Source organism: Pelobates fuscus, chromosome 4 (genome assembly GCF_036172605.1).
Source record: "Pelobates fuscus isolate aPelFus1 chromosome 4, aPelFus1.pri, whole genome shotgun sequence".
Taxonomy (NCBI): Eukaryota; Metazoa; Chordata; class Amphibia; order Anura; family Pelobatidae; genus Pelobates; species Pelobates fuscus.
This window is the reverse complement of record NC_086320.1, coordinates 340727812-340740824: the sequence shown is the minus strand read 5'-3', so window position 1 is coordinate 340740824 and position 13013 is coordinate 340727812.

The following is a 13013-nucleotide window of genomic DNA, read 5'->3' as shown; positions in this document are numbered from 1 at the left end:
TTCCAGTTCAGGGCGATCTGCTTATGCAGATTTCCCATTGTGGGTATCGACAGGGATTTCCAGGCTCTGGCTATAAGTGTTACTGACGAGATTAACAGGTGGAACAGCATCTGCTCCTCAATTCTGCTTAGGGATGTAGGGAACATGAAAAGGATACCCTGCTCCACCTGTATGGTCCATGCCCTACCAAACAGCCTTTGTACCATGGCTTGGGCCCCCTCCCAGAATGGTCGTAGGGCGCTGCATGACCACCATATGTGGGTCATCGACCCCCCGTGTTTACCACATCTCCAGCATACATTGGGTGAGCCCGGGAACACTCGTGCTAACCGCTCCGGGACAAGGTACCACCTGTATTGGAGTTTTCTGATGGTTTCCAGGTGCGTGGAGCACAGTGTGTTGCCCTTGTGTATGCTGTAGGCCCTGGACCATTGTTCCCTTGTGAACGCACGCCCTAGTTCCTTGTGCCATGCCTCTTGGTGTGTCTCATTCCCTTTTGATTCGCTGTTATGTAGTGCGTTGTATATGCGTGAGAGTATTCTCGTGGGGGGTTTGGGAGTCGTGCATATGTGTTCTATTTCTCGGTCCTGGGGGTTTGCTGCGAGTTGCGTGTGAGTTACCGTGAGGAAGGATTTTAGTTGCAAATATTGGAATATGGCTCTGGGTGGTAATTGGTATTTAGCCTGAAGAGCCGGAAAGGGCATTAACTCCCCTGCTTGGAATAGGTGGTCAATTGTGGTACAGCCTCCCTCCATCCAGGGTGCAGAGTCAAAGGTCGGTATGCCGGCCGCTAGGAGAGAAATCGGGGCATTCCAGGGGATTGCCTCTGGGGTCCCTCCCTTTTCTCTGACCTAGTCCCATATTTTCAATGTTAGGGTCGTGGTGGGGAGGGGGTCTATGTGTGGTGGGCGTAGGTGTTTGGGGAGCCAAAACAGATTGCGTAGGTTCTGTTTTCCCGCCCAGTGGGCTTCCAGACGGGTCCATTGCAGAGCGTCCCCATCAGCCGTGGCTACTTTGACTGCCATTAGCTGTGCCGCTTTGTAGTAAGCGTGTAAGTTGGGTACCCCTAAGCCCCAGGTACGAACGGGCTGTTGAAGGAGTGCCATTGCTACCCTGGGTCTCTTTTTTCCCAGATGTATCTAGCCAATAAGCTTTGCATGGACCTGAGGAAGGATGTTGGCAAGGGTATCGGTAGGGTACGCAGGAGGTATTGGAATTTGGGAAGTAGCATCATTTTTAGGGCTGCTATTCTGCCTATCCAGGAGAGACATTTGCCCTCCCATCCCTCTATAGTTAGCATGAGTTGTCTTTGGAGTGCACCAGAGTTGATCGTGAACAGTTTGGTTAGGTGGACCGGGATTTTGATTCCCAGGAACGTGATGTGCTCGGTTCTCCAGTCGAAGGGAAAGGCTGAGGTGAGTCTGGCTAGGCTATCTTTGGGGATCCCAATTCCCATGGCTTGGGTCTTGGCTACGTTAAGCTTGTAATAGGAATGCTTCCCATATTCCGTTATGGTGTCTACTAAATTAGGGAGCGAGATGTGGGGTTGGGTTAAAGTCAACATGATATCATCAGCGAACAGGTTCGCTTTATATTCTCTGCCTCCCACTCGCACTCCATGGATCGAGGGGTGCTGTCTTATGGCTGCCGCCAAGGGCTCCAAGGCCATGACGTATAGTAGTGGAGATAATGGGCATCCCTGGCGGGAGCCATTGGAGATACTGAAGGTGTCTGACACGAACCCTGCATTGAGGACCTGGGCTGAGGGATTATGGTACAAGGCCCTGACCGCCGAGACGAAGCCCTCTGGAGTCCTGAACTTAGTAAGGACTGCTTCCAGGAACTCCCATCCCAGCCGGTCAAAGGCTTTTTTGGCATCCAACGCTACCGCCACGGCTTCCTTTCCTATGCGCTGTGCACTGTAGATAACATCTAGCACTTTCCTGGTGTTGTCCCCCCCTTGGCGACCTTTTATGAAGCCCACCTGGTCCGTGTGGATCACTTGTGGTAGTAGTCGTCCTAACCTTTGGGCGTATATTTTGGCATAGAGTTTAGCATCTGTGTTCAGTAGGGAGATGGGCCGGAAATTTTGGGGGCATGTGGGTTTTTTTCCTTGTTTAGGGAGTGTGATGATGTGTGCTAACAGTGTTTCTGTGGGCAGTTGTTGTTGTTTCGTGGCCTCATTGAATGCCCTCGTGAGGTACGGTGTAAGTGTGGACTTAAAGGTCCTGTAGTAGCAGTTGGCAAAGCCGTCCGGGCCTGGGGCCTTGCCTGTCGGCAGTTGCTGGATCACTTCCGCCACCTCCTCGTCAGTAATGTCCTTGGAGAGCGTTTGTTGTTGGCTGGGTGTGAATGTGGGTAGGTGGATCTCGTGTAGATAGGATTGTATAGCTAGTGTCTCTGGTTGGTATGTACGGGCATCTTCTGCCAGGTTGTATAACGATGTATAGTACCTCGCAAAAACATTGCTTATGTCTTTCGGGGCTGTGACTTTGTGGCCTGCCTCATTATGGAGGAATGCTATCTTTTGCTTGTTTTGCAGTGTCTTGAGTCGTTGGGCTACCAGTTTCCCCGCTTTGTTTCCCTGAGTGTAGTGAATTGCTTTGAGTCTATGGAGGTATTGGCCAGTTTTTTCCAATGCTTGTTTGTGTATGTCCTGCGTGATTTGCATGATGCGGCGTTTAGTTTCTTGGGACGGGGCTGTTTGGTTTAGGGCCGTGAGGTCCAGCAATTCTTTTTGCCAGTTTCGTAGTTGGATTTCCGCTCTCCGTTTCAGGTATGCCGCTCTTTAGATCAGCAACCCTCTGGCCACTGCCTTATGGGCTTGCCAGACTGTATTGTGTGATATATTGTCTACGGAATTGGTTGTGAAGTAGTTTTGGAGTTCTAGTTCTATTGTGTTGCGGAACTGGGGGTTTGTGAGTAGGGAGTCGTTGAGCCTCCATGGGCTCCTGTGGGTCGACTCATAGAGGTCAGTTAAGGTCACCACCACTGGAGCGTGGTCAGACCAAGTGATCTGTTCAATAGTGCAGCTCTTAACCAGGGGCAGTTGTTGCCCTTTCATCAGTATCCCGTCGATCCTAGAATACGTATTGTGTGCTGTGGAGAAAAATGTGTATCCCCTTTCCCCTATGTGCGTAGCCCTCCATACATCATAGTAGTGGTGGTTAAGTATCAGTTTCTGTAGTGCCCTGCTTTGTCTTTTGAGAACCCGCAACCTGGGTGCCTTGGGTGAGATCGTGGAATCTATCAGGGGGTCCATAACTAAATTAAAGTCCCCGCATATTACAGTGGTCCCTTCCTGTATTTGAGTGATCTTTTCAATGATTTTATGTAGGAAGTTTCTTTGTCCTGAGTTAGGGGCATACACATTAACAATCGTGTAAGTTACATCGTTAAGTATGCCCACCACCACCACAAATCTTCCCTCCCTGTCTACTTCCAAGTGTTTGGAAGTAGCCCTTCAATTTGGTGGGATAGGTGGCATGGTACTGGTGAGGGTAATCCGTCTCAAATAGCTGTGAGTGTCTATTGGTTTTAAAGTGGGTTTCTTGTAGGCACACCACATCTGGCTTAACTTTGTTTAGGTCTCTGCGGAGTAGGCTACGTTTCGAAGGTGAGTTGAGCCCCTTAGTGTTATGGGTATATATTTTCATGGGGGTTTGCGGTGTCGGGTGTAGCTCAGTTGGTATGTCTTTTCGTCTATGGGTGGGGTAGCCACCCTACCCAGCAGCATCGAACTGGGTGGTCTGCCCCTATGGGGTGGACTGTATCTGAATGGACTTTGGTTGATTGTGTGCTTAGCTTTTTGGATATGGCAACATGGGGAATAACAGTTGAACACAAACAGTACAAACAGCAGTACATAAACCATAATTAAACATAAAGCCTGCTAATCGGCTTGGCGCCAGTAGTAGGTGCCGTGAGGGAGGAAGCATCTTGCTTCCATGCCTGTGTAGGGCGCTTGCGCGGCCTACCTGTTGTGGGGCTGAGCTTGATACCCCTGTGGCTTTTTGCCAGTCCCAACATTATCCCGTTTCGGGGGAGGGGTGCCCTATCCCGGGCCCTTGTGAAACTCTTGGACCCCTGCGTTAATTCTGCGTTCTTGTTTGGGTGGGAAATGAACTTATCTCTCCCATAGTCTTTGTCACCATTTAGGCCCCCCCCATCCCCCCCCGGGAGTCGTGAGTCTCAAAGTTCATGCATGTTACTTGCCTCCATCTGTTGCTCTATTTGTTGCGGGGCATCCGCTGCCACTGCGAGGTGGATCTGCTCCGCTCTGCCTGCTGTGGCTTGGTGCGTGGGGGTGGTATGCCCCATTCTCGTATGGCCTTCATACCTGCCTCCGGAGTTGTGATGACTGTAAGTTTGCCCTCCCTTGGTATCAGGAGCTTGACCGGGAAGCCCCAGCGGTATGGTTGCTTGTGTAGCCTGAGTTGTTCAGTGATGGCTGAGAAAGATTTTCTCTTCCGCAGTGTGGCGGCTGATATGTCTGCGTATATCGCTGTGTCGCTGTGGGGTGCAGGGAGGACGGGGCACTGTCTACTGGCCCTCATGATCACCTCCTTCACATGAAAATAGTGCATTCGCACTAGGACGTCTCTCGGTGCTTCGTAGGTCAGGAATCTCGGTTTTGGGACCCTGTGATAGCGGTCCAGTAACAACATGTCTTGGTGGAGGTCGGGTGCCAGCAGTTTGAGTAGGCCTTGGAGGTGGCCGTGCAGGTCCGCCGGCCCGACAGATTCAGCTATCCCCCGAATCCGGAGGTTATTGCGCCGGGATCGGTCCTCCAGGTCAGCTAGTTTGTTTTCAAAGGCCTCCATAGTATCTCTCATTTCCTCCATCGTGGCCCTCATGTCGCTTTGAGTCTCTGCCTGCTCCGCCATGTTTCCCTCCAGCTCGGAGGTTCGTGTCTCCAGTGCCCGGAGGTCCGTCGTGAGTTCTTTCAGGGTTGTCTGCATGGTATGGTGTAACTTATCGTGCATGTTATCCAACATACGTTGCAGCATGCCCTGGGTGACCAGTGCTTCTGGGTTGGGGGTTTCCAGCTCCCCGCTTTGCGCGCTTTCGGCGCCATCTTCCTGCGTTCCGTCTGGCAGGGCCATTGCTTTATTTTGTGTGCTGTGGGCACCGAAAAAATTGCTTTTTTCGGATTTTTCCGTTTGCCTCCTGCTCTTCTGCTGTGACATCTTGTCGTGGAGGTAATTGCCGTGTCTGGGTATTCGTTTCGCTTAGATTATTTTGGGTCGCAACTGAAATCAAAAAAAGAGATCAGGTGCAGTGGGTCCAGGAGTCAGTTCATTCAGAAAGGCTTATTCTAATGTATTCTGGTGATTCAGAAGGAGCACAGCACTTGCATATATGGGGTGTATGTCTTTAAATCTGCTAAAGGCAGAGTCAAATTTTGCTACACACCAAATAATATACTTTTGATTTAAAGCTCCAAACAGGAAAGGATGCTATAGGACAGTGATGGCGAACCTTTTTGAGCCCGAGTGCCGAAACCGCAATACATGCCAACTTTTTTTTCCTTAAAGTGCCAACACGGCAATTGCGTGTGTGTGTGGGGGGGGGGGTGCGTGTGTGTGGGGGAGGGTGCGTGTTGTATGTGTAAATGAGGGGTGCTGTGTGTGTGTATGAGGGGTGCTGTGTGTGTGTGGGGGGTGCTGTGTGTGTGGGGGGGGGGTGCTGTGTGTGTGTGGGGGGGTGCTGTGTGTGTGTGGGGGGGTGCTGTGTGTGGGGGGGGTGCTGTGTGTGGGGGGGAGTGCTGGGTGTGTGTGGGGGAGTGCTGGGTGTGTGTGGGGGAGTGCTGGGTGTGTGTGGGGGGAGTGCTGGGTGTGTGTGGGGGGAGTGCTGGGTGTGTGTGGGGGGAGTGCTGGGTGTGTGTGGGGGGAGTGCTGGGTGTGTGTGGGGGGAGTGCTGGGTGTGTGTGGGGGGAGTGCTGGGTGTGTGTGGGGGGAGTGCTGGGTGTGTGTGGGGGGAGTGCTGTGTGTTTGGGGGGGTGCTGTGTGTGTGTTTGGGGGGGTGCTGTGTGTGTGTTTGGGGGGGTGCTGTGTGTGTGTTTGGGGGTGCTGTGTGTGTGTTTGGGGGGGTGCTGTGTGTGTGTGGGGGGGGGGTGCTGTGTGTGTGGGGGGGGGTGCTGTGTGTGTGTGTGTGTGTGGGGGGGGTGCTGTATGTGTGTGAGAGGGGTGCTGTATGTGTGTGAGAGGGGTGCTGTGCTGTGGGGGGTAAGGGGTACTGTGTGGGGGGGTAGGGGTACTGTGTGTGGGGGAGTAGGGGTACTGTGTGTGGGGGAGTAGGGGTACTGTGTGTGGGGGAGTAGGGGTACTGTGTGTGGGGGAGTAGGGGTAATGTTGTGGAGGAGTAGGGGTACTGCTGGGGGGTAGGGGTACTTCTGGGGGGTAGGGGTACTTCTGGGGGGGTAGGGGTGCTGCTGGGGGGGTGGGGAGGTGCTGTGGTGGGTAGGGGTGCTGCTGGGGGGTGGGGTGGGGTGTTGCTGTGGTGGGTAGGGGTGGTGCTGTGGTGGGTAGGGGTGGTGCTGGGGGGGTGGGGTGGTGCTGGGGGTGTGGGGTGGTGCTGGGGGGGTAGGGTGCTGCTGGGGGGGTGGGGTGGTGCTGGGGGGGTACGGTGCTGCTGGGGGGTGGGGTGGTGCTGGGGGGTAGGGTGGTGCTGGGGGGGTGGGGGGTGCTGGGGGGCTGGGGGGGTGCTGGGGGGTAGGGTGGTGCTGTGGGGGGTAAGGGTGGTGCTGTGGTGGGTAGGGTGCTGGGGGGGTAGGGTGCTGCTGGGGGGTGGGTAGGGTGCTGTGGTGGGTAGGGGTGGTGTTGTGGGGGGTAGGGGTGAGGCTGTGGTGGGTAGGGGTGGTGCTGGGGGGGTAGGGTGGTGCTGGGGGGGTAGGGTGCTGCTGGGGGGGTAGGGTGCTGCTGGGGGGGGGTGGTGCTGCTGGGGGGTAGGGGTGGTGCTGTGGTGGGTAGGGTGCTGTGGTGGGTAGGGGTGGTGCTGGGGGGTAGGGTGCTGCTGGGGGGGGTAGGGTGGTGCTGTGGGGGGTAGGGGTGGTGCTGTGGTGGGTAGGGTGCTGTGGTGGGTAGGGGTGGTGCTGCAGGGGGGTAAGGGTACTTCTGGGGGGGTAGGGGTGGTGCTGTGGTGGGTAGGGTGCTGTGGTGGGTAGGGGTGGTGCTGGGGGGGTAGGGTGCTGCTGGGGGGGTAGGGTGCTGCTGGGGGGGGGTGGTGCTGCTGGGGGGTAGGGGTGGTGCTGTGGTGGGTAGGGTGCTGTGGTGGGTAGGGGTGGTGCTGGGGGGTAGGGTGCTGCTGGGGGGGGTAGGGTGGTGCTGTGGGGGGTAGGGGTGGTGCTGTGGTGGGTAGGGTGCTGTGGTGGGTAGGGGTGGTGCTGCAGGGGGGTAAGGGTACTTCTGGGGGGGTAGGGGTGGTGCTGTGGTGGGTAGGGTGCTGTGGTGGGTAGGGGTGGTGCTGGGGGAGTAAGGGTACTTCTGGGGGGGGTAGGGGTGGTGTGTTAGTATCCCACCCCCTCCTTTTTACCTCCAATGAAGTGTGGGGGGGGGCACAGCCATCCCTGGTGGTCCGGTGGTGGTAAGTACTGCAGGGGGAGGGATCTGTGTAGCAGCTCCCCCTGTCCTCCCGCGCGATGCTGTGTGGAGCGTTGCCATGAGCTCCCCCTGTCCTCCCGCGCGATGCTGTGTGGAGCGTTGCCATGGTAACGCTCGGCAACGCTCCACACAGCATCGCGCGGGAGGACCGGGGGAGCTGCTACACAGATCCCTCCCCCTGCCTCCCGACCCGGAAGCAGAATAGGCGCCTGCCGTTTCGGGCAGGCAGGCGCCTATTCTGCAGTGATGGCGGACCTGTGGCCGCGTGCCCACAGAGAGGGCTCGGCGTGCCACCTGTGGCACGCGTGCCATAGGTTCGCCATCACTGCTATAGGAGAACAGTATGAGGAACTGTTCCCTATTTGTGTCAAAAAAACTTGAAATAATTATATATGGTGTATACGTCTTTAAATCTGTTATAGACAGAGTTAAACTTTGTACTAGAGATATAAACCTCTTGTATTATGTATTAGATATACGGTATATATGGCTGTATTCTATAATGTAATATAAACCATATCTCTTTAAAACCGTTAAAAAATATATATAAAAAAAAAAACAAAAAAAAGGAGAAAATGAATAAGTGAATAAATGCAGTAATGTGGAATTTATTGGATATAATTTTTCAATCAAAAGTAAAAACACTAGGAATTTATAAAAATAATAATTAGTATTAAAAGTATAAAAATATGAGCCAGGAACGTATAACAAGGATATTACCAGCAGTTTGGCAGTTCTAAAATCGAATAAACCGCAGGGACCTCCAAGGATGGATATAGATACAGTGTTGCAAGAAACTGTAATCTTCTGGCTGTCGGCTGTGAGGTTGGCGTGCGTCCCAGACCTCACTCTGGGTAATGCGCGCTGTAGGCCGATTGGTCCCCAGATCTTAGGGTGCACACTCTCACTAGTCGGGAGAGGAGAGGGAATCCCTTGTTGCAGGTTTACGAAGTCCTGTGTCCGTATCCTGCTCAGTACTGGTGGTATCCATGCCCTATGAAGTCTTTTTATAGTTTATGTCTTTACACATGTAAGCACACCCGCTAAATGTTCAAATTCAACAGTTTTGGTGGGCAAGGCTGTCATTAGTATCATGACGTCGGCGTGCACGAACGTGTCATAAGAGGGACAGAGCTACAGCAGCCACCATCGGAACCACTGAGGAGATAAGAATGACTGTGGGAAGGGTCCTTCTCCACCTGATGGTTGTCCAAAAAGGTAATATGGCAGTGGTATTGCGTATGTTTAGAGTAAGCTGTTTGTGTTGTGGTGTTTTGTGTATGTTGCTTTTAGTTGTGTTTGTGGTGAGTGACTAGGGACTGTAGTGTATGTGTATAGGGCTGTAGAGAGTGTGTGTGTATAGGTGCTATAGTGTGTGTATAGGGGGATGTAGTGAGTGTGTGCATAGGGGCTGTAGTGTATACATGTGTATAGGGAATGTATTAAGAGTTTAGGGGCTGTAAAGAGCGAGTGTGTGTGTGGACAGGGGTCTAGTGTGTGCAGGATAGATAGTGTGTATATGGGATCCACTGTGTATGTCAGAAATGGTGTATGTCAGAAATGGTGTATGTCAGAAATGGTGTGTGCGTCTAGTGTGTGTGTGATACATAGTGTGTATACGGGATGCACTGTGTATGTCAGAAATGGTGTATGTCAGAAATAGTGTGTGTGTCTAGTGTGTGTGGGACACATAGTGTGTATATGGGATGCACTGTGCAGGTCAAAAGTGTTGTGTGTGTGTAGGTGGTGCAGTGTGTCCTTAGTAAGTATATGGGACATCCCTCTTCTCGTGAGCTCTGGCACTATTCAGTGTCATGGTGTTGCCATAGTAACCCTCGGCAATGCTCTGAACCGCTGTGTTTGCTGAAGGAATACTCTGCACCTGGCAGAGGTGCAGATTACAAGCTTCCCTGGTCCTACCACTTCTCCCTTAAGCTGCTGATCACACTGGCCCAGCATGGGTTGTCAGGGGAGATCCCTTGATCTCCACTTTCTGCTTTTGCCCAAGGCCATTGTTGCCCACAAGTCTTGGCATGCCCGAAACATTTACAAATGGATAGCTGGAAGATATCTTCACTTCCTATCAACTTTATCTAGAAGTCTCTGTCAAACAGTTGAGCAGACATCATCTAAGCAGACAGGCTGAAGACAGTAAATAAAGCTGCATTTTAGTTTATTTCTATAAACGGTTTAATAGTTCAGCATCAATATATAACTAAACGATAGACACATTTAATATTATATCTACAGCTTCTTTAAATAATTCTATGACAGTTCATGACTGTAGGAGAATCAAATTCTAGTGAAGCACCAGCTATAGGACAACATTTTAGCATTTTCTGTAAACACATCAGTATTTACAGTATACATACTTGGTACATGTACATAGCTTTCATTTTCACATTCTGATTCTTTTTATTCAACTTTATTTCTCATTAGTCTGTTGTCTGTAATTACTTTTTTTTAAATAGTTTTATTGGCTAATTTATGAGAAAAAAGTATCAAACACAGCATATTTCAATTGTACACATTTTAGAAGACATGAAAAACATACTTATAAGCAAGTAAACATGAAAAACAAATAGCTGAATTAAAACGTTTATCTTCTTAATGTTCATATTCCAAATTGGTTATGGGGAAAATTTACCCTCCTCTAATCTCACGAGTCATTGCAATCGGAGTAAAATTTCATCGAAGCATGTCCTCCCAGCTGTCTCTTACATTCAAAGCCTGTTGAGAAAACGAATTTGTAACTGAAAAAAAAAACTAAGGAGATTATTGTAATAAGGGAAGAGACTAGAACTATCAAAGGTAAAGCATAACTAAAGACCAAACAGAAAGTTAAGTCCTAACAGAATGTTTTCTAGAAACAGTGCAAATTGTTACAGAAACAAAAAAGTTTGAGTTAAGTAGAAAATAAAGCAAATATGAAGTTTTGCAGTCATATAATCATGCTCCAACCACTGGTTTTAGGTTAATACTATATGAAAAAGGAAGATTTATAAAAGTATGGAATATGGTTAGAGACAGAAAGCAAAAATAATCAGAATTAAGAATAAAAAATGCAACAATAATGAAGAAATATATCACATAGAAAGTCAAGGCAATGCTATTTCTCTTTGTCATAGTTGGAACTGCTCTAGAACGCAATTAACAAACATGTAAACAAGCCAGGTACTGGACACCAACACACTGGATTCACACAACTCATAATACTGCAATAGTATAGCAATTCTAATACAAATCTTTACACTTGGGTAAAGGCAAAAATAAAATGTCAACACCAGTTCAAATGAAGAAATCCGTAAGTAATGAAGTAATGAATGATGCAAATGATGAGTCTTATCTAAAAAGTTTCCTATGAGCTACGAAATTGAATTACCGGTAAGTCTTCATCAATGGGTCAATTTGGGGGATTAACTGAATATTTATATATTTTGGCTACTAAATAAAAAATAAACAAAACTGGTGTGAAAGGAAATGTACAGTTGATTAATACATGTGATTAATATTTTAATGTCTATGTTAAATTATTCAGTAGTATTGCCATTTATGTGATGTTAACTGTCTAAGGACTTCTTGAAAGGGTCTCTGTATTTTTTTTGCTGGCTTCACAATACTTTTAGTGTAATTTCTTAGCTATCATTTATTTATATTGATCTTTCTTTATGAGAAAACTTAGCATGTGTCTTCTTCACTTTGTGACTATATGCTGTGCAATTTACTTTTACTTTAACATTAATCATATCCCATTTTCATATTGTGCAAACAGTTTTTTGTTTTTTTTTAGCTTTATTCATAAAATGTTTTTGTTTAGCCTGCCTAAGATTGTTATGATCATTCCTTTATCATTTTGGATACTAATATGTTTATTAAAACATCTCCTGCAATGCCTCAGTTTTAACGATGCGGTGTAAAATGTAGATTCATTTTCAAATCTGCATGGCGACAAATAGAATAGTCAGATGAGTCATATACAGTTGAATTTAAAAATAATATATAAAAGGATCTGTCAGTGAAAAGTAATTGTTTGTTTATTCTAGATGTTTTCTAGCTAAAACCTTAATTGTTAGGTCAAAATATTACATAAGAAATATAAAAAGGATAACATTAAAAAAAGAATATAGCAATGAAAAAGTAATATATGCAATAAAAGCCCAGCCAGTGTGAGTTTATTATGGCTTTATACACCTGAACGACTTATTTTGTAGCATAGCATGGCTCGGCCTTTATTAGTAAAATACTCTGCTAATTCCAACAGGGGTTGTGATGGTACTGTTCAGTATTTAATGCTAAGTGATATGGAGTTTGGGGGGTTATTATAGAAGTTCCAGCTTTATCAACCACAATGCTCTGTGAAAGCAGTAATCAGTCTTTCCAGGGAGGACCAGGGTCCATTAGTGATTTAGACATCACAAAACCGGGAGGGTAAGAGGGAGGTGTCAGATTTGAGCAGGAACAGATAGACAAGGTGTGGGAAAAGACAAAGCGAGGTTAGTGTGAGAGAGCAAGACAGGAGATGGGTTATGGAACTCCTGTTGTGATGGTCAAGGTGATGAGAAGCACATGGTATTAGTGAAAGACATGTGGGGGTATAATTAGGAGTTACGGAGGGGGAGGAAGGTTATATAAAGGTAGATGAAGTTGACACAGAACTCAAAATATTCACTCTCCACAAGATATTGTCTAGTGAAAACTCAGTACTGACAAGTAGAAATCCATCATGATGAGTGTGCCGCAGTTTATACATAAAAGATCAGAGAGTTAGCATATAAATAGTTATACTATTAACAATATCTTCTTATCTTTTTTTAATTTACTTCTACATGTAGATTGTCCCATTGACCTCTCCTTGAAGTTCAACATTAAATCTCTCGCTCTTAACTCTTTCGTCACACAATATGTAGGGCGACTGGTTAATATATGTAGTCAATGAAATTTTTGGTTAATTTATTAATATAATTTCTGAAGTGCTTTATTTCATGCTTTTTTTTTACATTCATATGACTTAAAAATATACATATTTTAAGGTAATACAGTGTATAAAACTCCCACCAGGACTTTCATTCCCTTATTTTTAGAGGCACTATTTTTTCAACCAAATTAATTCATAAAAATGCAAATAATTGATAGAAATTAGCAAATCTATTTTCACAGTAATTGCAAGCAATTAAAAAATGATGTGCCTGATTTAAGCTGTGAGCACTGTTAGCTTTTATTTCACAGACATGGGAAAACTGAGATCAAGTTTTTATCCATCAAAGGACACAAATCTCCAGTGAACACAATGGTTTATGAGATGAATGCAAAATGAAATGATTCTTCTATCAAAATGCACCATTTGATTATTTGGGTTTATGCTAATAACACATTGCACTGTTTGTCTTTAAAGTACATACAGATCTACCATAA